The following is a 26136-nucleotide window of genomic DNA, read 5'->3' on the forward strand; positions in this document are numbered from 1 at the left end:
TTCAGCTCTTGTCCCTAATCCCTGTCATCAGAGCAGTTACCAAAAGCTTCAGAGGACGCTGAGGGACTCTGCTAGACATGCACCGATTAATATGTAGACGGGGGAAATTTCTTTCTAATACCAAGCATCTAGTGGGTCCTAAAACTGGGGCCCTGTAAATGAATTTGTTTCATTTTGCAGCCTCTCCTTTCTGGCCTTGCTCAGAACATTAATTAATATGCTGAATAATACCAATGGGATTACAGCTCGTTGGGACAAACTCGGTACCAGGTTGCGAACTGACCATACCAAGGAGATAATGCATAGCTAGCCCAATTCATACCTGGATAAACTCAGCTTGTTGGAGCTGCTTGGCAAGTAATATACAGAATTCATACTCTGCAAAAAAAAGGCTTTTTGGCCAGCAGGTTGAGGGAGGTGATTCTCCCCCTCTACTCTGCTCTGGTGAGATCCCACCTGGAGTACTGCGTCCAGCTCTGGGGAAACCAACATAAGAAGGACATGGACCTGTTGGAGTGGGTCCAGAGGAGCGCCATGAAGACGATCAGAGGGATGGAGCACCTCTCCTATGGGGACAGGCTGAGAGAGTTGGGGTTGTCCAGCCTGGAGAAGAGAAGGCTCCAGGGAGACCTTGTAGTGGCCTTCCAGTACCTAAAAGAGGCCTACAGGAAAGATGGGGAGGGACTCTTTATCAGGGAGTGTAATGATAGGACGAGGGGTAATGGTTCTAAACTGAGAGAGGGGAGATCTAGATTAGATATTAGGAAGAAATTCTTTACTGTGAGGCTGGTGAGACACTGGAACAGGCTGACCAGGGAAGTTGTGGATGCCCCATCCCTGGAAGTGCTCAAGGCCAGGCTGGATGGGGCTTTGAGCAGCCTGGTCTAGTGGGAAGTGTCCCTGCCCATGGCAGGGGGTTGGAACAGGATGATCTTCAGGGTCCCTTCCAACTCTACCCATTTCTACGAGAAGCCAAATCATAGAATGGTTCAGGTATGAGTATATCCTTGGCTTAACAAGGAGAGGCAGCTTTGCTTTGGTGCACAGTCCATCCATTTTGCACATCGCCCTGACAAATAAAGTTCTGGTCTGCAGAAAAAACGGCAACGCTTTACTCCTGCCGCGCGATAGTGACTATTAATGGTGGAAACTGAAGATAAGTGGGGATAAAGAACCACACAGTTACAGATTTAATTCCGGAACAACGGGATTTAGCGCAAGGGTTAAACCCGCGGGCTTGGGCTGAGCAGGGGAAGGAGCGCCAGCAGCGGCCGCGTCCCGCCGGCGGCACCGAGCCACCGGGGCGGGCGGGTGGGTGGGTGAGCGGGGGGGTTCCATGATGACGGCAGCCTGCTGAATCACGCCGGTCACGTGAGCACCGGCCGGGCCCGGGCCCCGGGCCCGGCCCCGCCCCGCCGCCTGTGTGCGTGCGTGTGCGTGTGCGTGCGCGCCCAGTGCCGCTCGCCGCCCCCCGCGGCGGGCAGAGCGAGGGGCCCGGGGCAGCGGACGCCCCAGCGAGCGCCCCCCCCCCCCCAGTCCCCCGCCTCGGACCCGGCCTCGCTCAGGGCCGGGGGGGACTGTTCCGTGTACGTGGGTTTTGACAGCGTGAATTTCCATCGGGTGAAGCTTGCGGGGGGGTTTCAGGAACTAAATAGCGGTCAGAAACGCAGCCGTTCCCTTTGAGGCAAGAAAAAAAACCCAAACTGGCCATACTCTTACAGTTAGATCTGAAATCTAAGTACTTGGGAGAAAGGGAGTGATCTGAAGTTTAAGCTCTCTGATAAATTATTGTTAAATATTTTAAAATATTACTTGTCTTCATTTATGCTTGAGGAGCTGAGATTCTGTATGCAAGTTAATCACAGCATTTCAGTGTGAAGCATCTTCATAGTTTGGAGCACTCGGATGAGTTTAAATTACACATTTTGCTGGGGTTTAATTGCAATATTTCTTTACATAAATAACTTCGTAAATACTCTTTTAACCTCGCTGCATGAAAATACATTCATTTACAATCACGCTAAAATTTATAAGCCAATTCTTTTTTTTTTTTTCCTCCCCCCAAATGAAAAGCTAACGATGAATGTATCGCAGCAAATTCCCCTTCGTTAGCCCGTGGCTATTCAGAGCCTTGCCAAGAGAGCTCACGTGGTTGACGAACGACACAAAAATAGCAGAATTAATATTCCCGGCGAGTTCCCAGGCCCCAGCCGGGGGGAGGCGTCCCGCCGGCCCCCGGTGGGAAAGAAGGAGTTAACGCGGGCAGCCGGCTCGGACGGGCCTGCCCTCCTTCGCCTTTATTTTCTTCTTCTCCTTCTTTTTAATTAATCATACGCCGCTTCACAATTTAAATATGGAGATGGCGAGCCGTTGGCAATTATTAATGAGCCCGCGGGCCGTCCCGTGGCGTTCCGAGACACGCCGTGTCTGCGGGGAGCAGCGCGGCATCGCCCGCCCCCACAAAGGCTCCTCCTCGCCGGCCAAAGGCATAAATAAAGGCTTTTGTTCGCCGGGCTACTTTCGCACATGACTGTTTTGACTAAACCGCTCCACGTTATTTGTACTTTACAGTGCCGAGAGAAGGGAAAAAATAAAGGAGGGGGGGAGGGGGAGGGAAGTCCTCCGAGGCTGCGCTACCTGCTGCCGGGCGCCTCCCGCTCTGCAGCCCCGGCGGTGGGGGGGGGGGGGTGCGCGGCTTCTCTTAACGCGAAATATAAATAAAAATAACAAACCACCCCACCCCGGTCCCGATAAAGAATAAACTTTGCCCCCGCCCGACACCCGCCTTGCGGCAGGCGGCGCGGCGCTCCGCCAGCTCCGACGGGGACAACAACATGGCCGATGTTCGGTCTCCGCCACCCGGCCCGCGGCGGGACGGAGCGCAGCGGCTCGGCTCGGCTCGGCTCGGCTCGGCTTTCCTTTCCTTTCCTTTCCTCTCCTCTCCCCGCCCTCCCCTCCCCTCCCCTCCCCAGCGCCGGCACCCAGCCGCAGGGAACGGCTCGGAGGATTCCAGCGGCAGCGTCCCTCTCTATTTCTTTATTTTTAAGCCCCTTCCTCTTTTCTTGTTTTTTTTTTTTTTTCCCCCTCCTCTTTTTTTCTGCCGGTATGTCAACTATCCATCGAATGCAGTGTACTAGGTAAAAAAAAAAAAAAACAACAAAAAAACCCCAAAGCCAAACAGTAGCGTGCAACTGGTTTAATTAGTCTGGGGGTTTTTAATTATCATTTATTTTTATATATATTTTTTGAGCTTTTCTAAATGAGGAGCAGCCCAAGGTGGGAGGGGGAAGCGAGGAGCGGAAGGGACAGGGAATGGGCACGGATGGTGAGGGATAACAAAAGAGTCAGGTGCAGTGCTGGATGTGCGCCCTCACCGCGCCTTACAGACCGATTCAGAATTAAAAAAAAAAAAAAACCAAAAAAACCCAACAAAAACCCCAAACCCCCAAACCAACAACAAACCAACGCAACCCTCCTGTAGCAATTAAATCAGAAGAGGGAAAAGCCGCGGAGGCAAAATCCAGGTTTGCAACGGCAGCTGAGGCTGTGGGGGAAGCGCGTGCCTTGTGTCAGAGCGAGCCCGTTCCTGTAGGGATGGAGAAGGTGGTGCCATCCAGTTCTGCCGGGCGGCAGCGCCTCCCGGATAACGCCTGGCTCTTTGCTTTCCCCGCTCCGAAATAGCCCGCCGCTTCCCGGGGTGAAGGTAACAGCCCTCTAACGCGGTTTTGGCAAGTTTGCCATCTTAGATAAGAGTCTGATACCTTTGATGTAGTTGCAAAGCGAAACAAACCGGGGCAAAGACTCGGCTACCGCGAGGGGGGGGTGGGGGGTGGGGGGTTGGGGAGGGGGACGGGAGCAAATTTAAAAAAAAAAATAAAAAAAAAATATCAGGATATGATAAACGCCACAGAAAAAAAAAATGGCAGGAGAATAATGTTTACTTTTGAATATATGGCCCGCTGCCAGGTTGGCGCTGGTTTTTAGGTTAGCAGAGGTTGGAGGAAGGGCCAGACTGAGGCGTGGCTAGCTGCTGTCAAGGAAAAAAAAAAAAAAAAAAAAAAAGAAAAAGGGCTGCAAATTGCTGTTCTCAGCTTTTTTTCTCTCCTCTCCTCCCCCCTCCTCCTCCCCCCCCCCCCGCCTCCCTCCCCCGCAAAAAGGCAGTGCTTTCTCTTAAGGCTATTAAAAATGATGCAGAATTTTAACCATCTGCTGTACCGGGTACTCTTCACTGGTGCTGCAAAGCTGTATTTTTCTATAGGGAAGAAATTGCAAAGCTTTCCAAATAGATAAACGATTATTTTATCTTTTAAGCGTTTAAATATTTCAGGAAATAGCGTCTTTAAAGAAAGATTCGCTTTTTAATTGCAAATTGAGAAATGGGGATGAGCAGAATTGAAACGTTTTTTAGCCTGCTGTGATTGGGGTTTTTTCACTAAAAGGGACACAGGTGTAGTGCTACAGCACGGTATACCACTGCATTTGAAATGTCGTGTGAGCAATATAAGATTCAAGAAACGGACAGTGATAGAAGCTGATAATTTTTGTAGCCTTGTGATTTTTTTTTTTTTTTATTTCTTTTTTTCTATGGAAGTGTGTGAGATGCGGCTGAATGCTGCAAAGTCATTTCTTGCACTTGACCAGCTGCGTGTGTACGTATGGGAGTAAAATTATTTAATGACTAGCATGGAGACCAGCAAAGGAATCATGTCGTCGATACGGCCTCCTGAACTATAGTAATATGTTCAGTGCACAAAGGAAGAATATTTCTAAATAGTAATAGATGGGAAAAATGCTTTTGAAGTGGTGAAGCATAAAGGAGAAAATAGAAGGAGCCTTTAATGTGGTATTCTTACTTCTCATAAATTAGATTAACTGTTTAAGCGCCATGAACAGCAAATGAAATATTTCAAATATTCATAAATCAGAATATAATGGTCGTCTGGAGTAAGAGCTAAAAAAATCGGAGGTTACTGCCTCATAATTCATCTATGTATTTAAGATCAATTAGCAAGTTATTGGAAAAAGAAATTGTAGTGAAGTATTTGAGGCATGCAGTTCCTTTGAAAATGCAGTTTGGGGTTCTCTTTTAAGATCCGTCAATACTAGATTGTTACTTAAGGCCACTAGTTATTATTTGTAACTGGGGGGGGGCTGTATTTTCTTTAAATGAAACATCTGCAATCTACAAATGAGTATTAAGAAAAGCATTTACTTTCTGAAGCCAGTGTAGAGGCCCAGTTAAACCTTTTCATTCAATTTTAATTAAAAAAAAAAAAAGAAAACCATGACTGTATTATGGATGTCTTGTAGACGAATTAATTTTCTTATTTTTAAAGCCGAAGATTGGGGGCTGTATTTTGTCACCTGTTGCCTACCACAGAATGAAAAAGCGGGAAAAAAGATTTACTGATCCTGCAAGTTTTTGCCCAGAACTTGCTATTTGTCATTTCATTACCATTTGGTAGAGAAAATAGCCTGTTTTTTTTCCTCCACTTTTATGTGCCACATAAAATTGTGCATTATGTTTGCTTCAGATAGTGCCAGAGAAGCATAACGAGGTGTTTAGTCACAGTTTGGATGTGGTATTGGTAGAAAACAGTGCAGGAACTGTGGGCTACATTTTCAAGGGAATTGTCCTTGTAATCCAAGGCTGCCTAAATCCTAAACTGGTATCCAGGCTCTACCGAGACACTAAATTCTGTGTTTGCTTTTTGTTAAGCTGTTACCTGACGAACATTTTCCTTCTCTTGCGAGGTCTTCAGTATGGCTGGGGATTTTGATGTGGTGATGCGTTGTGTTTTGTTTTCTTCTGTTAACCCTTGGATTTCTGTTTGCTCCCTTTTTTGCAGAGCACCTTCATAAATACAAATACAAACAGTCTGCAGTAAGTGTGCTTTTCTGACATAGAATATATGGATGGGAGGGCTTTGTGGGTGAATCTTTATAGACCAGTAAAATAGTAATGTGATAGCATATTCCTCCAACATCTATTTGGATTTGAAAGTCGGTGTTGTGTGTTGGAGCGCTCCAGTATGGTAAAAGGTACGCGTATGACCTAATATTCTGCAGTTTAGAGAAAAAAGATTTCTGCGTGAATAAACATGCCTACAAATACTACAGTATTGATATTATTCTGCAAGTTATTTCTATTTTACTATATGTGCAAAATAAAGCATGTGTACTTTATCTAACCCTGCATTATGCAGGCTTTGAGATTTCAAAATTGTATATTGGAAACCTATTGGGATGTAGTAGGACTATATGAAACTGTGAGCACCCCTACTAACAGCGAAAGTGTGTCTGGTTTGTAAGAGTGCTTTTTGTACATCAATAAATACGCAGTAGGTGCTGGGATTACAAAATTATTTTGGATTTGCCAGTATTTAATTTACTACTGTAATACACATTGGTGTCCCCTAACACACATCTCAATATAACCTTAATGTTTTTATTTTAATATCAATTTGCTCTTTCAGGAAACATAATAGTACGAAGCTGTGGATTCAGGTTACATATTTAGTTCTAAATTTAAATAATCAAGCAGCTTATTTTAATACTAATTTCACAGTCCTAATGATAGCTGAATAATAATATCTTTGTGCAGTTATTTGCAAAAAATAGAGCTTAAGTTGCTGAACCCTAAATACTTTATTTTTGCTTTGTTGTTGAATGCTGGAGTGGGCTATTTGAAAATAAGTGTGTGTTTTTTTGAGATGCTGGAAAAAGTTGTTTTTATCACTTTGTATTCATATTCAGTATTCTCTGGTTAAATAGAATATGAAATGTAGTATAATTACAGTGGCATTTAAATAATGAATTAAAGCCAGCAGATGATACAATATGCAAAACAGTTTATAGCAACGGTCATTTTCTATATAGGTCTATGTACTGCTGAATTGATAAAACAAATTGTATGAAATATAATAAGAGTAAGAACATGTTGGGTGATGCTCGCTATGCAGTGTCATTAACTGTGTTAAAGATACTGTGATCCTAATCATTTGATAGTCTGGGTGAGGTTATGAGTGAGTCATAAGCTGGGAAACTTTTACTCAAATACCATTTAAAAAAAATATTAAAAAATAAAGTAAGAGTTAAACAGATCCACCTGAAGTTCAAATCCATAGAACCCTACAGACTGAAGACACAACCTTTGGAACGTCTTTCTGAGCTTGTCTTGGGGTGGCATCTATTACTATTACAAAATACATATGCTTGTCCTAAGGTACTCCGAAAAGCCTCTGATTTGTGATTATTTTTTTTTTCCAGTACCAATGGAAAACGTGTTATATTAAATTCTAAAAAGAGATAGACTGCTTGATTCTGATGTTAGTATAGAACACTTTTTAGTGATGTTTCCTGTGATTTGAATAGAGCGCCAAATCAGGCCTACCAAATTTGTTTGAGATGAAACAGAAAGTACAAATTTGCATGTGCAGATATTTGTTTCTAATCTGCCTCATTAAATCAGCGATGTGGTATCTAGTGTCCATTAAAAATGTATTATTTTTTTTTTCAGGGCCTGGCTTAGAAAGTATTTCATGGTCAGTGGAAAAAAATGAGGAAGAGGAGGGTGTGGCTGCCGCTTAGAGGATCTGGCCCTGCAAATGGGCACTGACTTGTGGGGATGTGGTCCTTCATGACAAAATGAAGACTTCTTTTAGGTAAAACAAAAATACTTATTTCTTTAATCACCAAGTAAACATGTAATCCTATTGTTTCTTAATGCATATTTCTGAAAGATGGTCCGTTGCCTTCAGTTGAGTTCGGTGGTTGTATTAGCACCTTGTTTTGCCCCAGACTTCTCAACTCTTTCACTAATCATGACAAAACGCACAAAAACTAGTTCCAGATTTATAGAGTAATAAGGAAAGTGGTTTAATGTTTTGTTTATTTTGAATATCCAACAAGGGACCGATCCTGTAGATTCTAGAATGTATTTGTACCCACTTCTGAATTTTTATTTCCATGCAGTATGCTGCAGTATTAGCCCTTGAACTATCACGTATACACACAGATATTTTCATGTATAGTTCTTTATATTATAACAGCAATTACAGTATCACAAAATGTTGGAATGAGACCGTGAGAACATTTTCAGGTAACAATTCTTGTGGGATGAGATTTTGACAGTATTTTCAGTAGAAGTATACATATAAATATATGTGTGTGTGTGTGTATATATATATATATGGGGGTCTTTTTAAGACCTATTCCACACTTATTAGAAGGTTTATTTGTTAATAATGCTTATTTACAATCTTAGTTTCTGTATAATTGCTGTTAAAGGTGGTTTTTTTCCTCTACTGCTGCAAATGTTGCTGCTGCAAATGTATTTTGAAAATGTGTAACTTCTACTGATACTGTGAGGGAAGATGGAGCTGAAGAAACTCTTCAGTAGTATAACCACTCACAGGTGTGGTTACAGAATCTGCTCTCTCATCTCCTGTCTTATATTTGAGCTCATCATCTCTTAATTATGTATCCTTGTTTTCCTTTGAAGAGCAGCAGCGTGTGGGTTGTGGTGAGGTTTTATCACAGTTTGGGTGAATTGTTAGCCACAAGACTGAAGACGAAGTGCAGCAAACCACCATATGAGTGGCAATCTGACACACATCTTGGAATCTCTTATAGTTATTAAATGTTTTTTTCAAATAATGATGCGTGGATGGGGAAATAGATAATAAAATAAATAAGGAAACACAGTTGTATAGTAAAATAATATCTTATAATTTAGATTCTTGCTAATTATTTGCAGGGAGGGGAAGAGCAGGTGGCAAAGTAAACATACATGTCTTTTAAGTACTTTTGTGTAGTTTGAGCAATGCATCGATAGCATCGTATCAGGCATAGTAGCTAGCTTAGAGGATGAATGATTTCACTTTAGTTAAAGTGAACTTGTCTATTATTTTTGGCTGTTGCTTTTGGCCATAGGAAACTTTTAAAAGTAGAAATTACTGCACTGGATCAGGTCCACAATCTAATTAATGCTGAGTCTACCCTGACAGTTCTTATAAAGGGTTGATTGGTAAGAGAAACGGAGGGCAAAGACAACCAACATTTGATCCTTTTGGGAATACCCTGTCCTTGACAGAAATTGGGCCAGCTAGATCCCTTGGCCGATGCCTTTATCTTGGCTTTGCGCAAAGATCTTTACGGTCTTTCCAGCAAACAGTCCCATTTAACACTATATTTTTGTAGGCTATGAATAGAACTGTATTCTTTCAGAATCCCACTCATGTCCCTTTACGATGGACTGTGGCACTGATTTTCACATGCTCAGCCTGCACTTTGTGAAATAATGCATTCCCATAGTTTGAATTTACTGCTTATTTAATTTAACTGGATAGTCCCCCATTCAAGAGTGGAAGTAGGGCAAGAAAGTCAGACTACAAATCCTGACTTTCAAAGTAGGTACGCCTGTTGCTGATATGCTCGCTAACATAAATAGTTTAATCACTTTATGTCTTTGTATATGGCAGTCTTTTTGTAAATCAAATCATTTTGGTCACCTGCCCTTGCACACCTGTTACTTCTGTAGTTTTAATGAGGTAAAGTAAAAAGAACTATAGATAGCATTCCCCATAAAGGTATTTCCCTGGAAGCGTATATTAGAAGGGTAATGTTTTCAATGCAGTATTCTGTGCTTTTTTGCATGCATTGTAAAACTTGGCTTATTTGACATTATATGAAAGCTTTTGTCGACTCGTTATAACGGCACCTGGGTCTTTTCCCTTTGCTGGGAATGTTGCAATATGATTTCCTTAGCAATCACCAAAAAAATATTTATCATGTTTCACATTCGCTCAACTTTGTTAAACCCTTCAGTAACCCAAAAACGCTCCTTTCACTGGTCAGTTTTGCCACTCTGTTTTACAGCCGATCTTTCCAGACTGCTAACTAAAGTTAAAAGCTGATACCAGCATGGCCTCTGCATGCAATAACTGTTAACCTTTTTCTTCTTAAGATGTCTTTTTATTCCTACATTTTACTTTTGGCTGCCTAGCTCATTTTTAATCATGACTCCAACTTTCAGTCATGATTACTCTGTTTTCTTTATGGTCTTTATGAGTCACATTATCAAAGCCCTTTTGAAGGGCCAGATAAATAATAATTTCTTCTGCGGATGTGCTCCAAGTTAAAAAAGACATATTTTTCATTATGTTAGCAGTGTTGTTTTTCTCTCCATTATACAATCTCTGCTTAGGCATTAAAGTTATAATCTTTTAAAGTAGCCTTCCAGACGGTTTACTAAACGCTAGAATTCATTGGCATGTAATCTGGATCATCATTTGTGGCTATTTTTAAGGAGTGCTACCCTTTCATTTCTGATAGGAGAGTGTATGTTTTTCTTGGAAACCCTGCCTCCAACCTTGAGCTGCTTCAGAACTCCTGCATGTGCATCTAGTCCTCAGAATGGCTCGCCTTTTAACTTACCCAGTTATTTCAGCACTTTCTGTTTTGGTATCTGCTGCTCTGTCACCCTTTGCTTGCAAAAGAGTTGATTAATGGGATTTGCCGTCTGGAGGGACCGGAGGAGACAATTTGATCACTTGAATACCATGGATTTTTCCACCTGTATTAAGCATGATGACTTCTTTTTAAGCTAAAAGGCACCTTTGGGTACCTCTGGATTTCTGAGCGTCATGAGATAGAGAGGTGTATCCAGGAATATGAGATAGGGTCAATATTGCTCCACTCTCCAAAAAAATGGACTATGCGAGAATTTTGTGTCACAAAGTCATGTTTCCTCTGTTTTCCTGTTCAAGAGAAGGGGCATCTTATTCCTTAACTTTCTAGAGTGTGGTTTTTACTTTCCATCTTGGAGGGAGAGTGCTGTTGGCTGGTGTGAGGGTGGAAGAGAAGTGGAAAATGAAAGACTGAGAGCTATAATCTTGAGTTTCCACTGGAAGATGTAGTGGGTATACAGGTTTTTTTTTGGTTTGGTGTGGGTTTTTGGGTTTTTTTTATACCCTAGATCAAGAGCCTAGCTAACAAGAAATGCTAATATGGTCACAGAGGGTGAGAAAGAGCGAGTTTACTCTTTTGCATGGCTAAATATCTCAAGGTCATAATCGGCCGTTATCTTTTCTGCAGTGTTTTTCCTCCTCTTTATTCGCTCCCTGTTTCCCGATACTATTTCAGCCTTGCCAGACAACTGTTGTGCAGTGTTCCTGCTTCTAATGTATGTCAATAAATTGTCGTTATGTCTTTGGTTCAGTCCTTATGCTCCTAATATCCAGTTTTTAATATTACTTTGTAAGTATGTTCTTTGTTCTAGATGTTTCAGTTCAGTGCTTTTGTTTTTCGGAAAACGTACCTCTTTGCCTTAACCTATTACAAAGCTTTTCTCAGTACTTAGATTGCCCTTGTCCACTTACTTCTCCTGCATCTGGAGATTTTGTTACCCTTTTTTTTTTTTTTCCTGATGGATGTGCTACGCCTGCATAATCTTTCATGCATAAAAGCAGAGCATTCCCATTGAAGTCAATGGGAAGATCTGATAAACATACAACATGACAATATGGTGCTGCATTTCTAGGTAGTTTTATTTTAAATACTTGCTATACGTTTTTGTTTTTCACTAGGTACTTGTTTCATTCTGGACAGAGGCTTTTCTAAACTTGTTGTCTGTCAAGGCGTTCTGACTCCACTGTTCTTTCTTTGACTCCAGCCTAATACTTTTATATTAGATTTTGGGGAAGAGCAATCACTGGAAATGGTATTATTAGATTCAGTTGTTCCAGGCATAGAAGTGGACAGGTGAGAAAATGTAGAAGAGAGTTATACTGAGTGCCAGTCTTTCACCCACCTGCAGTGGGAATACCGCCCATCACGGTGCAAACACATGGTTTGGAAGTTTCTTCTTTACGCTTGGCCATGTTGGAATCTGTTGTGAGCCATCTGGGCTAAACCTGTGCTCCCCAGTGGGACGTGTATGCTGAGAGGGCTTTCTCCTTTTGGTTTTCTTGATGACAGTAGGTTTCCCTCTCTTCCTATTGGGGTGAAGAAAGATCAGAAACCAAGGAACAGCAGTGGTGGGTGAAGAAGGAAGTGATTCTTTTTGCAAACAGAGAGAACATAATAAGGGAGATGTAATGCTATTTTTATTGGATTCTTGATTTCACTTATCTGTGCAAATCCTTTTAAAAACATTTGAAATGCATGGGTTCCTGCTATGAAGAAGCCTGCAAACAGGGAAAGTGACATCTTGAATGTCCTGAAGAGGAGGGTAAAGAATCTTCCATCCTCCCTCGTCCTGCCTGGTGCTTGAGGATGCAGGGCTAGCAGAAGAGATGGGAAGAATCAGAGCATACCGGTGTGAATGCAGGCTGGCTATAATGAGACCTCAGCTCGCCACACTTTATGCATTAATTCATGTTGCTGGAGACTCAAAAGCTGCATGTATTGTTGTGGATTCAAAAACAGTCATTTTGCATAAAGTATCTGAGAATTGAGGGACCCCCTCTCACCCCTTCCCCACACAGCTAGCTCCTGTATGGTGCTACTCTAGGACTGTGTTTTTTGGAGTCTGGCACTCCTGGTCCTCCTTTCAAAGTCGCTGGCGTGATGGGTGATCTAGTGCTGATTTCAGCTGCCTTTAGTCCCTCTGGGGTTTGTCTGTGGTGCTGAGCTCCCTGCGCCAAAGCCTTTGATCAGCTTGGACCCCCTGCCTGGCCGTATTCCTATTATTTTCTTCTGGAACCTCTAGCAATGTTCGGCTTCATCAGAAGTGCCTCTGCCTGAGGGTAGAGAAGGGAAAATATCTTAGTCTAGACCACTCCCTCCCACATGCTCTTTTTCTCCCATCCTGGCTGAGTAACTGACGGTAACATCTGCATCCCAGTGAGCGATATCACCACAGATGAGGAGACCAAGGCATAAAGCAAAAGTTGGGATCATCCAGCAAGCCAGTGGATTAGCGGCGAGAATGGAAAAGAGACAATCCAGCGTGCTGTCTAATTGGCCACGTTGCCTCCCATATGTTACCAATGCAGCATTAATTTAGCCATTTCAAGAGATGCTTCTGTTAATATATTTCATATTAATAATGATGTTCTAAAATATTATTGAACAGTTGATAATAGAAAGCTTAACAGCCAAAAGAATTGCTTATTTAGCCTGGTTAAGCCTAGCTAGCAGCACATGGGAATTCTTATAGGCAGCATATTTTCATTTCAATTTCCTTGTTTCGTCTTTGCAAGTGAACCATCCTGGAGTTAGCAATTGCCTACAGCAACAGGCAACTTTTCTGCCTATCCACATACTACAGGATATTTTAAGATTCACATATATAATAGCTACAAAAGATTACACTTTTTAATAACCATTTTAAGACCCCAACAATTTTGTAAATTAACTCAGAACTTTTCAAAAGGAGATGTAAAAGAAAACAAATTGTATCGAGGTGATAGTTTTCACTTAAAATATTCTGATAACTTTAAAAATAACTTCAAAGCAGCTGGCTAGCTGTGCAGAAGTTAACCTGGTTTTGGAAGGAAGACCACATGAAGCCTTTTTCGCTGGAAATAATGTGCCATTGAGCCGTGGCAGCTTAAGGTGTCTCTATTTTGAAGGGGGGGGTAGGAGGGGGGACGTCAAATGATTTAGTGACTGAAGAGAGTTGCCACTTGCGTGAGCTCCATCCCTAGGGATATGACCTTTTTAATCCTCTTTAGTTAATGTATTGGTGATCTTTACTTAGGCAGAGTAAACAGCGCTGCTGGGAACAAAGGGGAGGTCATGCTTCCTGCATTACACTCTGACCCCAGGGTCGCGGCCTTTGTTCACTTCTCAATGGGAATTGCTCTCCGAGGGCCACCGCAAAATGGAGAACTAATTTAGGCACGTGCTGGCGGAGAATGGCAGAGTATCAGGTTTGCCTCACCCCAACCTCCCCAGCGTGCAGCAGTCACGGCGGCGAGAGGAAAAAGTCAAACTGTTGCAATGGGGACGTATTAGCTCTTGACTTACCAATGGCTGTGGCGCTTAATCCCTCCTTGAACTAAATATATTGCCTGGGTCTTGCCCCCCATGCTGCCAGTAATTCAGTTTTCAGCCTTTAAATTCTTCCCTCCCTGCCCCCCCCCCCCCCTTCACTGGACTGTTCCAAATGAAGGCGCATTAGACTAGTGAAAATTAGACAATTTTTCTCTTAAAAGGAAGAGAGAAACCTCATGGCAATTGCAGCGTTAAACTTGGGCCTCTGAGGTCTCAAAATAAGCATTGTTTCTCAGCCTGTAAGGAAACATGATGCCGTGTCCTAGCAGATTGTATTCAGCACCTTTTTCATAACATTTTCTTTGTGTTGCACTAAGTAAATATAAAATACACGCACGCAGAGCCCTGTGAAGCCGAGCATGGTAAGTGTGGGGTACTAAGCCAAAGGGAACGAGGACGTCCTCACATTTATCACTAATTTTATGCAAAAATGGTGATGTTTTTGGCTTCGAAAGTAACTGGTGGCAGAATGTGATGCATCTCATTTGTAGTTGCTGTGACCGGGGAACACAGATAAATGTGGTAGCTGAAATAATCTCTCTGGAAGACTTGCTTACAGAAAACCATCACCTTTCACTGAGAGATATTTATTATTTTTCATCTATGCGTTGTACTTTGCTCATCAGTAAAATCTGTGAATGATAGATCATAAAATAACTAAGCTGTAGACACATATCTTCAGTCAAAATACTCCTTTTCTACATTTCTTCCTTCTATCAAAAAAAATTTTTGAAAAGCCCCTAATTGCAGATGGCAGCCAAGTTATGTAAAACACAGCAGGGTTAAAACTGAGCACAAGGGATGTGTGTGTATTGAGACTTTATAAAGTTACCATCACAAAAATAAGTAATAGTATGATATTAAGCTTTGGGGATTCCGTGGCTGTTGACACAAATAGAATTAAGGTAAAGATGTGTATGACAGTAAGTTTTAGCTCTTGGGTATTTCTGGGCTTACTGGTTTTTGGGGTTTTTTGTGGGTTGTTTTTTTTTTTTTCATGTTTTATACCTCTCTCAATTGCTGGAAGACTCTACTGTACTGGTATAATGGAGTGCAGGGTGGATTCACCTGACGTTACTGCTGGTTTAGGGTATGATCTTGCAAATGCTGGGTGCCATGCTGTTTGCAGTTGAGTTTCTCTGGACTCCTTTTAGACCACTCTGGTAATAAGCAGGAAGCCATCCAATAGACGCTTCTCGATCTGTGTCTTCTGTACAGTTGTGGGCACCTCTCATGTTCAGTCCACCCTTGTGGAATGGGAGGCTGGAAGCGTGGATGCTGGAAGTGGCTCAGTCGTGCCCATGGGCTGGGAGGAGTGTGTGGGCAGGAGCATGGGCATGGTCAAGGCGCCTCCACCTTGTCCAGAGCATCCTTCTCCCCAAGGCAGGGCTGTACAGAGAGCCTGGGGTAGTGCTGCTGCATTTGCTATGCAGATTTCCCTTCTGTACCAGGCTCTTCTCTTGGGAGAAGAGAGTATGCTACTTTCTTTAACTGTTGCAGACTTCCAAGCTTTTTTTTCTCCTTCAGATTATGTGCCATAATACGGATTTGCCTGATGCAGAATACTGTAACGCTCTCTTGTATAAGGCAGCAAAATTTTCTCTCTCTTTCTTTCTCTTTCCTCATTTTAATTTGTTTTCTTTGCATTCCAGGCATTTAAAGTAAAGTACTACATCTTTCCCTTATTTTTCTTGAAGTTGTATTATTTAAACAAACACTTCCAATCGTTTGCTCTTAGATTTAAAAGTGCATTCTGTAATACAGCAAAATAAGCTCTTTGAACAAAAGAAGGGATCAAGCAGCTCAAACATCATTCCCTTTTAATGAAAACTTGCATTCAGAGCTGAGCCAAACGTGAACAGCAGAGAGTCGGTACGTGAGCAGCAAGTGACGCTAACTACAGCAATACTGAAACCAGCCCTTCTGTGTCCTGTATTCGTTACTTGAAATTCCACTAGCTTTCGATTTTAATGGAAGCCAGAGAGAAAAGGCATACTTACTATACTTATTATCCAATAAAAATAATATTTTCAGGTTAGCATATGTATATTCCTTGCTTGTGTCAATTAGTTATATAATGAAAATACAAGGTCTATTCCCTTTTACCATGTGTCCTTCAGTAGTAGTATTGTGTTTCTGTTATCTGTGGGATTTTAAAGACTCAAGAGAGTGTCAAGGCAATGTCAGTTGTGTTCATTTTTGGGTTTTGGTTTTTTTTTTTTTTCCCCCTTAAAGCTTTGGTGCAGTTGTGCTTTGTTTGGACGTGACAAGCTGTAAGAGAATTTTAAAACATGGACAGCTGCTTACAGAAAAAAGAAAAAAAAAACGTAAAGAAAATACTCAGCCAATGTTAAAATTTTAAAATGTTTCATTTTCCTCAAAAAGATATCGGAACCTTACAATAAATATAGTAAGCGTCTGCTTGAAATGAAAACTAATTTTTCTGAGTGCATGTCTAATATTATTTCAGTGTGCAATATGGTAATCTAAGGTGTGGTAGTAGAAATGAAAGCTTCTTATTAAGTGGGGCCTTTTGGAGATTTTTTGCTTTGGGTATTCCTGACTCAAAACTCTCAGGATTTTTTTTTTCTTTGTTCTTTTTTGGTTTTACTGTTTAAAAAAGAGCTTTATCCCTGGCAAAATTTGGATTAATGGAATGGGCAGAGAATAGTTAATTTTGCTGCGTGAACTTGATTCCTCAGCATTAGTATTTCTGGCACGGATTTCTCCAGCTAGTGTACCTGGTAAAGCTTACTGGTGGTTAAGACTTTTCTCATTTCCTAGACAAAGATGTTACTGAAATTAGAAATATGAACTCTTGTATTATCTTTCTAAATTTGCTTTATCAAAATTGTTTCCAAATGTGACCCCTGCAGTGAAAACTAAGTAAGAACCATTCATATTTAACAGCCTCCTCTGTTAAGCAACTGTTGTACACCTGGATATTCCACTTTTAGTATTAAGCCATTTCTATTACCCCGTTGATTTCCTTGATCCTTTGGACAATGATTTTCAATATATCAGGTTATCTAAGGAGAGAAAAAATGAAAAATTAAAAAATAGTCTTACAGAATATGGGTTTGGTCAGGCTTCAGCTGCACTATGGAAATTACTGAGTCTATTCTTTACTTTTTGAAAATAAACATTTTTCTAAACACTGGACTGCCGGATATATATTTAGGACCAGTGTAACTCAGCAAAATACATTTGAAGTAAATGCTTTTTTGTCCGATTTGTCTTCTGGTAAAATCTCTTCTTCTGCCTCTTTCCATTGAATACTTGAATAAAAATAAATATGTGAAAGTTTCAAAATACTCCATGGATACAGATAGCTGCATATGACACATTTATGTGTGTGTGGTTTTTAAATCAATATTAGGGTGAGCAGGAAATAGAAGACAGACTTCAGTTGCACCTGTAAAAATAAAAACTGTGAAACTCTGTGAAACTGCATTGCTGTATTTTTCTGCAGTGCGAGGATACCATCCTTGTGTTTTCCACTGGCATTATCGGCTTTGGAAAGAAAAATGCATGACAGCCTCAAAATGGCGTTCTCTGTTCAGGGAAGGCAAAGATGAAAGCTGGAATAACATAGTAGTTCCAGCACAAAATGGCCTTTTCCAATAGGTTTCCAATAAATTTCTTAAACTGATTAAGGTTTTGGCCATTAGCTGGCCAGAAAAACCTGAACAATAATACAGTAAATCTGATGTTCCTATAAAATTCTTCCCCTGTAGGTATGGGATACCCATTTGCTATACGAGCCTGTGTGTCAGTACAGTATTAAAGCAAAATTGTGTTTTGCAAGTCCCCACAATGAATCTCAAGTATCTATTTTGCTTTCCCCTCTGTGCTGAGAACTCAGAGAGCTGCCAGCTGAGTGCTGGAACAACATTTTGGTGTACGATTGCAGTGCTTTATTAGTCGAAATCCCTGATCTTTATGTCGGTCTCCTTAATTGTTTCAGGTCTAAGTACAGGAACGAGGTCTTACATTCAGGTGGTCGCAGAGCAGTTAATTAGTTGTACGTGTTCTCTGGACGTAGCGACGAGTTGTTACGATAATGCTGTGGGGATAAAATTACTGCTGATGTAGCTCTGTTATGATCAACTTCTTTTGTATAGTTCTTACTCTATATTTTAGATATATTAACATTTTTTTAAATGATGCGTTTATTTGTATAACTAGAAAAAATTAGTCCTGAACCATTTCTCCTGTGATTTTCCTGTTATAGTTCAAATGTAACCCTTTGTTAGTAGTCTTTAGGCTGCATTATTAAAATATTGTGATTTCTATTGAGCCGTATTATGTAAACTGAATACTAATTTACAGCCTTACTCTGATAGTATTCATACTTACTGGGCTGTTGTTACACGAGACCATAAACACATACATACACATACATGTCCATCTCGGGTATAGGTCTACCATATTGCACACAGCACATATGTATGTGTGTGGGCACATACGTGCAGAAGAGACGAAGTATGTGATTTTGTTAAAACAGTTGTTGGGAGATGGGGGAATTGTTTAATTTTCTCACAAATAAATGACGGAAGTAATATGGGCTTTAGATGACAACTTTGATTTTGGTATTTGGCTTCAAAAGTTTTTGAAAAGCAGATGTATTTCTAATTGAGTCAGGGAGAGTTCTCTGTTTCGATCCAAGTCTCACTGTCCTGCTGCCAAGAGGCAAAAAGAATCCCTGTCTTTTTTTCCCTCACAATTTTCTTATTAAGTTACTTGTTTGCACTAGAAAAAACGCTGTGCAATTTTCTTTAAATTTTTGGTGGACCAAGAAAAAAACCATTGCATTACATTTCTGTTGATAACATTTTTTTGGGACTCTAAATTTAAGACTTGACCTTCTAACATTTCGGCGCTTTTATCATCCATCTAAAATCTCTGGTAAAACACGCTTATGCCCTAGGAAAAAATGGTTAAATTTGGAACTTGAAATTTCCATGGCTTAGTCACTGATATCTCCTGGGAATTTTCAGTATTCTGAAAAGGAAGTGCTTTTTAAACAACTGAAAAACATAGTTCACTGAATAAGTCTGGAAGGAGCTTTTCACAATTCTCCTCTTTTTATTTTTTTTCTTTTTTTTTGGTGATGCCAGTGTTATTGTTCATATTGCACTTTCTTACTGTAGATAGCTTAGTAAAAACTCCATTGAATGTTTTCCTTATGAGACTGTTTGTATTGGTTTTATAAGGTTGTAATATACTTCATTATAACCTTTATTAAATTATGGCATACATTTAATCTTTATAGATGCTGGTTCATCTTTTAAAAAGCAAAATGGGAAATTACAAAAAAAGATTTTTTTGCAATGAACTTCTGGTTTGCTGGCAACACCAAAATGACCCTCTCTTTTTAAAAACCATTTTACGTGCCCTGTAGCATAAAGGTAATGTAACGGAAAGGTCTCTTCTTTCTATACGAAGAGCAACGGTTTGTTTCAGAGAGCGATGCTCTGAATTGAGGCCTTGCTGCTGCTGCATCTGCTTTGGGGTCCCAGAGCCGTTGCTCCACCGCTGTAGCTGCTGGTGGTGGAGGGAGTTTGAAGTTCTGCTGATGCACGTTACCCAACGCCGCACCTTCTTCACAGCCTGCAGTTGGGAGCGGGGCAGTTGTCTCTTCAAATTTGCTAACGTCCTTTCTGTGTATTCTGTCATTTTTAATTATTTTTTTGGGTTAAATGTGAAACGGAATGCTTAAACGTACCCCTCTGTGGGAATACGTCTTTCTGGACAAGGGAAATACAGAATCACGTGTGTGTGTGCGCTTGTGTGTCTGTGCGCGTGTGACATTTTGTTTACTTAAACTGAAAAGCAGCAGAATACTGTTAAAGCCAAATATGTAAATTTAGGCATCCCTTCAAAACGTAAGAAATTTAATAATACAAGTGTGACAAGTTTAGTAAGTATAACATGACAGACGTGAAGAAAAAACCCGAATGATTCCCAGGAAGACACTTCATGGAACACAAATTCTATGAAGTATCGAATTGAAGATAGTGGTGAAAAAAGAACACCATAATTTATACCTGCAACTTATATAAAGAATATAGAAGCTGGGATTATCTGTCCCAGTAAATACATGAATACTCGCAGTAGGTTCATTATTCTCTCAACGTTGCATTTTCTGATAATAACAATAATGTGTCAATATTGTTCACATTAGGATTTTTTTTTTTTTTTTTCAAGAAGAGGGATTTAAATTTACCAGTGCCCATGTGCTCTGTTACAGTGTGAGATTCCAGTAATACTTTGGATAGCCAAGCTAGGTAGATCAATCAAAGATGCACCTTATGTACCATATATTTTAGTTTTAAAGCGCTAAAGAGAAATATTAACTTGAACTGTAAAACTGAAGTTGGCTATATAAAATAGATATGATGCTAATACTCGGCTCATAAACCAATCAGGTCCCTATGAATTCTGTATCTGCAACCATTTTGGATTAAGTATCTCTTTGTGTACTAAATAATTCGAACTATGCTATGAATGTGTTGCCATAATGGACATATTTTTTTATTTTCTTAAAACTTATGTAAATTTTTCATCCTTACTAACATTTCACTACCAAAAAACCACTAAGGAATTTCTGTTGTATGTCGTTCTTGTTCCCATTACAATTCACTTTGTTCAGGATTGTAGCACTCTGTTGTAATTAAAAACTAGAAACTCTTAATATTACAGAACTTGGTCATTGGACAACTCTTGCCTAGTTTAAAAGCCTTTAAATAATTTACAATACAAAGGTATTTTATTCCCTTTTTGGACCTAAGAAATTTTCAGTTTTCATTACATTCATTACAGATTTCATCAGGTACATCTGCTTACTTTTTGCAGCTTATTATTCTCTGAAATTTAACTTTTTTTTTTTTTAAATGATGTGTTATTTACCCTTCTTTTTCTTTTTTCTTCCTTCTCCTTTTCTTTTTTTTTTTTTTTTAAGTTTTTCCCACTTTTTTTTCCTCCAGTAGCTATTTCTGCAGGGCATCCACTTTTAAGCAGACCTGTCCACTTAAATAAACGCAGGGCTGTGTTTTTAAAATCCAATAGCTTGTTTTAACTCTGTCCCCCTAGTGCTACTGGGAGAAGAGCATTGCCAGGACAGAGTTATTTACAGCAGGAGAACCAGAAATGCCAGTCACAGCTGAAGGTACAGAAATATCATATGCTAAAAAAATAATAATAATAATAATAAAAAATCTCTTTTAAGATTTTAACTTGTAAACTTTAGCCCGGGCAGTCCAGCGTTTCCCCGGGTGGGTGCCCAGGCAGGCAGAGGGAGAAAGCTGGAGCTTTTCTCGTGGGCCAGGATGAGAACAGCTATGACCATCCCTGGCCCTTGGGCGAGCCGCTGGCTGCTGCAGCCGGCAACTGGCGAGGTGCTGGCTGGAGCGGGGAGGGGGGAAGGAGGGAAAGAGGGAGGGAGGAGGCCGGCGGGGCAGCCCCTCACCTGCGGCCGGTGGGAGCGGGATGGGCCGGGGCGGAGGCACCTGTGTCGGACCCGGGGAGCGGGAACCTGGGGACGGGGGACCGGGAATTGTCGCGGCGTGGCGTGGCGTGGGCTATCAGGAAAAGAACAAGAAGACCGTGATCCCCGAGCGTGGAGCTGCATTGTCCGCTCTCAGCGTGAAGAATAAATTACAGTCTGTCAGAGCAGGACTCGCAGCCAGTTTCCCCCTGGCGCTGCTGTGGTAAAGTTTAGCTGCCTTTTCAGTGGAATGAAATAGTGGTGTTTTACAGAGCCTGCTTCTTATCTGGCTGTAAAACTGGACGTGGCTATGCCACTGCTTATTTTCCCCCTTTGCGAATCTGTATTTGCAGTTCAGTTAGCCTCCAGGAACTTCGTCGGGTATTTCTGATAAATACATAGAAGCCAGTAAATAAAATCCTGTGTTGGACTTTGATTTGCTGCTGCTGCTGATGTAAATTTTCATCAGTAAGCATGATATATAAGCAGACTGTTAATACCATCCGTTTCAAGTGTACAACTCTGTACAGTAAAAAAAAAAGGAAAAAAATAGTGGCAAGATAAACAAAATTGTGTTGGTGACACCCTTTAAAAAACTGCTAATGCAATGCACCGTTTAATGGCTCCTTTCTTTAAAAAAAAAAAGAAAAGAAAAATTAAAAAACAAAACATTTGTCCTACTGCCAGAGTTTCATTTGTGTTGATACCAGTTTAATGCCAAGTTTGCTATAAAACATTACTGTTAAAATACAGTGTACTGAAAGAAGTATTTTTGCAAAATGCTTCATTATGTTTTGAAGGGAAGAATGTGGAAATACATCCTTGTTCAGCTTGCCTTTACAGTTCAAATCACTTACTTCAAAATTGTCTTTATTTGGTATTTAAATGTTTTTCCCCCATAATTTAATATGCCACTGATCCATTGGAATTAATGTGAATCATTCAATGGTAGAATAGAACTTCGGCAAATAACCTGTACAATGTGCAATTACTGTCCTTTCTGTGGTGTGTACACCAGCTATAATCCCACAGAGCACCTTCGGTCCCTTTAGGGAACGATGGACAAGACTACTTTTTTATATATATATTTTTTTTTTATTATTACTTTTAATCACTGGAGAGTGTCTTTAAAAAGAAAAGCTCTCTAAATGTTAAGTAAAGTTATTCTTGGTGATGTTTTTTGTAACGTGTACTGGAATTATTTTAATTACAAGATAAAAAAATGCAAAAATGTGAATTTACGCTTTTCTGGATAGCTTAATCCTAAAAAAGAAATATGTTTGATTGGATTATTTTTTTAAAAAACATGTACCTGATAATTTTTATTAAACATTTCTGGAGACTGTTAGATTAGAAACCACCGCATACTGAAAATGAGCTATACTATCTAGAAAGAAAAAAAATCACAAATCTGTTTAGAGCTGACCTTAGTGTTGATGCCTGTATCACACAAAACTAAGATGAAAGAACGAGAGATACCACTCCGGGTTAAAATATAAGCAAATGAATTAGTGTTTAGCAGGAGTATCTATAATGAGTTTCCAATGGACAAAACTTGTGATAAGGGGAAAGAGAGAGGTTATAAAATTATGTAATAGTATAAATTGTGGTGTGAAAATATTGGCTTACTACTATTTACGTAATTCAAACTTATTCACACATGACGAATCTTAAAATAATTCCTCCACTTCCCTTTTTGGAGTTCCATTTCTATTAAGTGAATCTTAGAAGTTGGACTTCTCATAATTGTTTTCCTCTTTCCTAAATCCTTATTTTTTTAGTACTGCGGTAACCTAAAGTTAGATGACTTTTAATCTTATTTTACAGCTATGGTGACAGATATAATGCAGTTATATATCTTCTTGAAGAAGGGTAACTTTCAGTGAATGAATCTGAGCCATAATTGTCTAAAGGCAATGCACTTTTAACCCTACAAATGCACCAAAATTATCCCAGTTATGAGGCGGGCAAAAGCAGAGATGAAACTCATCTGTTTCCACATTTATACAAAAAGTGAGAAAGGAAGGGATAGATATGGAGAGTAAAGAGCAAGGAGATCTGTATTTTTATATAGAAAATAAAAAAATAAATAAGGAGGTAAAAATAGCATCTGAGAAAAAAGGGGAAAGTCATTCAGAAAACCGATAAAATCCAAGTAAAACACTATCAACTAAGCTATTCATATACTTGAGTCTAATCCTTCCCTAAAAAAATGATCTGTCTTTTATATTACATTGGCACTAAAAGTTGTTGAATGCACTGTCGCATAAATCTCTTTTTTTCTGTGCAGGGTTAACATTCTCATCTCTGCATGTTCTGTTAAAATAGATACTATTGCAAATGTCATGCCATTATTTTTAAACAAAGATGGTAAGAGTTTTAGGTGGACATTATGGCTGTCTGCTGCTAAGTCTGTTATCCAGAAATTTTGCTTGCTTTTACTTTTTAACCACCCAGAATTTATGCATACATATCCTCTGCATCCACAGTCTATATGCAATAGATACCAAAGTTATTAGAAGAGGTCAGAATTACTAGGTTTCTTTTTACCAAAATAAAAATTTGTGGGAAAGTTGCTGTTTAAATATCTTGTCAGCTATGTCTTGATAATCTCTAGTATGCTTTTACTATAATTCCCTAAAAATAAATATTAAAAGCATTTTGTGGTTTCACACCATTAAAAAAAAGAAAAAGTTGGTAAGGGTAAACCATAAAACATATATTTGGCTTACAAAAGAAATGTTTTTTCTCCTCAGAACGCCAGTGGTTGAGCATTTTCTTGAGATTTGAGGCTGGATAAAAATGTGTAACAGAGGTTCCTTAAATATGCCACTGCAGTAGTCGTTCAAGATGTGGCAGAGCCAGCCAGTTCTGAGAAACCCACATGTGCCACCCTATACTTTCTAGTCTTGGCTAATATTGTGCATTTTAATAAAGCAAATGGGTTTAAAGTCAGGCCTGAAAACAATGAGATGGGTTTTCATATACTTGATGTATAAGCAGAAAGCGTGTTCCATCAAATACAGTATATACTGTTCTTACTGGCGCTTGCTTTTGCCAGTCTTCCCAGTTAGGCAGAGTGCGTACAGCTCACGGAACGGCTGTATTACAAGCTGTAATACATTGTAAATAGTAACAAGTTTTTGTCACTCTCATTACCACAGCTGATCATTTAAATACTGCATTTTTAAAAATCATGTGAGTTTATGTAAGAAGGAAATGCATCTGGGAAAAAAGCTATGACTGTAAAGACCTCTGCTCCATTTTGCAGGACAGTGCGTTTTTAAGCAGAAGGTTGGAGAGCAGCCTCTTTGGATGGGATCTGAGAGTTGCAAGGGATAGAAACTCCTATCTACCGGTTTTATTTTGCAATTGCATTTTTTTTCTATCACCTCGTGATCAATTTTTAGAGGAATAAAATACCAATTAATATCCTTTTTTCCTGAAGAATATTTTACAAAGTCTTAGAAACACATGGTATTGACTTTTCCAAGCAGCTGAAACTGCCTAGCTGTTTTAAAAGTATGTAAGGAAAACAATGATAGCATAAGCAAAATAAATATTAAATGAGAGGGACAACTATGACTTTCCTTAAGTAACCATGTAATCCCTTTTTTTCTTACGGTAACGTATTTTCCACAAAGAAGACTCTTCAAGGTTGAATCCAGTACAGTCTCCTTTTTTTTTTTTTTTTCTCTTTCCCCTCCCCTCATGTAGGGCAAATCAAATGCTTGACAACGTTTTTTGTTAGGAAAGCACATAAAAAAATTTTTTGAATATACCAATAACAGAAAAAGTATATATATTTTTATTGCAACAAGGAGATTTCATTGGTTGAGTGAGATGGCGAGATGTGACGCAAAAGGACACTTGGACGGGTAGAAATGCTGATGTATGCCAAAGCAGGCGTACCAAGAAATGCTGTTGCTATGAGAGAAACAGAGGGAGAGAGAGGGAGAGGGAGAGAGAGATCGTGAGAGAGCAAGTTGTGGAGGCCTTATTTTTTCCTTTTTGGCTTCTAGCAGAGACTGCAACATCTCCCGTCTGTAGCAGGGAGGGTTTAGAAGCTTTCGGTGGGTATTTTCATTAGCCTGAGCATTTAGAGGAGGGGAGGAAGATGAGAGGGATGCGGGTCACCTTAGAGTACAAAAGCAATTGGAAAGTAGGAGGCTGTATACACTGAGCCAATGATCTGTGCTATGATAGATATACAAATTAGTACGACAGATGAAGCAGCTTAGCTCATTATCCACCTGATGGTATTAAGACTTACAATTCGAAATTACAAAATTAAAATGCACACACACACAGACGCAGACAGACATATATTTATAATGACCCCACCTTTTCAGCTTATGAATTATCCAGCTGGGATACCGACGTCTCTTGTGTAACATTCTTAAAGAGCTGCAATAAATTCACCTTGTGAGTCCATTAGCCGGGAAAGGGGGAAAATAATTTGCAGGGAAATTTTTTTTTTGTCTCTCTTCTTCGGCAAGGGGGAAAAAAGTTTGTGCTATGAACTTAGCCTAGCAGCTTCTGGAACGTGAGCCAAAAGGGGCAGGAAGTTGTTTTACAATAGCGTTACAGTGATCCGCCACAAATGGAAAAAGCCAAATGTTGGACTCGGCAAAGAGAAAAAATAT

At 40.0% G+C, this 26136-nt stretch overlaps 2 long non-coding RNA genes across 3 annotated transcripts; one reads left to right on the forward strand and one right to left on the reverse strand.

The window, feature by feature from the left end:
* Positions 1-3566: 3566 nt before the first annotated feature.
* LOC128916867 (uncharacterized) lies at positions 3567-21507 on the forward strand. Of its 2 annotated transcripts, none has more exons than XR_008469073.1 (4): positions 3567-3703; positions 5850-5884; positions 7520-7664; positions 21097-21507. It is a non-coding gene; the product is annotated as an uncharacterized LOC128916867 (long non-coding RNA). The 2 variants fall into 2 exon arrangements; XR_008469075.1 differs by lacking the exon at positions 21097-21507 and adding an exon at positions 16237-16390.
* On the reverse strand, positions 15538-25967 carry LOC128916861 (uncharacterized). The gene is made up of 3 exons (XR_008469070.1): positions 25835-25967; positions 17995-18067; positions 15538-17030 (listed from the first exon to the last, which is right to left on the reverse strand). It is a non-coding gene; the product is annotated as an uncharacterized LOC128916861 (long non-coding RNA).
* Positions 25968-26136: the final 169 nt, after the last annotated feature.

The sequence above is a fragment of the Rissa tridactyla genome, chromosome 1 (assembly GCF_028500815.1).
Source record: "Rissa tridactyla isolate bRisTri1 chromosome 1, bRisTri1.patW.cur.20221130, whole genome shotgun sequence".
Classification (NCBI taxonomy): Eukaryota; Metazoa; Chordata; class Aves; order Charadriiformes; family Laridae; genus Rissa; species Rissa tridactyla.